This window comes from Sapajus apella, unplaced genomic scaffold, assembly GCF_009761245.1.
Source record: "Sapajus apella isolate SASKATOON/1434 unplaced genomic scaffold, GSC_monkey_1.0 scaffold152, whole genome shotgun sequence".
NCBI lineage: Eukaryota > Metazoa > Chordata > Mammalia > Primates > Cebidae > Sapajus > Sapajus apella.
The window spans coordinates 771,322-772,262 of NW_022437092.1; positions in this window are offsets into that span (position 1 = coordinate 771,322).

The window sequence follows — 941 nt, forward strand, 5'->3', positions numbered from 1 at the left end:
CAATGGCCTCGGCCTCCCAATCATCAGTGTCATTCTGTACATCCGGGTGTATTGCTACAACTGCCAATGTGTTCTGGCACGGTGATGTGTGTATTGTGTGTGTGCGTGAGTGTAGGAATTGTGTGTCTAGAAGGTGTCAGCGTGTGGCTGTGTGATCCTGCAAGTGTCTGTGTTCTGCAGGAACATGCGTCACTGTGTGTGCATCAGTGTGCCTCTCTATGTGTCATGCACCCGTGTGTCTTCGTGTATATCAGTGTGTGACTACGTGACGCCTGTGTTGGTGTATGGCTACACGCAGTTCCTTGTTGTGTGCCTGGGTACCATGGTGGCACAGTGCATGTCAGTGCGTGGGTCGTGGGTGTTTTCCCAGACTAGGGTGTGTGTTAGTGCCTGTGTGGAGGGGTTGTGTGTCCGTGCCTTGTGTGCGTTGGTGTCCGAGTATGCTTTGTTGTTCGAATGCGGAACGTGTGGCCAGGCGTTCTGGACGTGACATGTGTAGCGGGGTCCGAGTCCCGCTGCGTGTCAGCGTGTGTCTGCGCTGGAACGCGGGCCAGCACGTGTCGGGGCGGCAGCGTCGGTGTGCGCCCCCGCGCGCGCGTGTGCGTGTGTTCTCGTGTGTGTGCATGTGTGTGCGTGTGTGTGTGCGCCGGCCGCCGCTCCCCCGCCCTGCCCGCCCCTCCCCGCGCCCCTCCTCCCGCCCGCGCCGCCCGCCCGCTCCCTCTCCCCGGAGTGCGCCGCTTCCAAACTTTGTCTAAACTTTCACTTTCACAGCGCGGCGGCTGCGGCGGCGGCGGCGGGCGAGGGTGACCGGCCGAGCGGCGGCGGCATGGAGTAGACGCGCGGCGGCAGCGGCGGCGGCGGCGGCGGCGGACGCGAGAGGCAGCGGCGAGCGCGGCGGCGGCGGCAGCGGCGGCCCCGGAGCCGGCGGGGCCGAGCCTGCG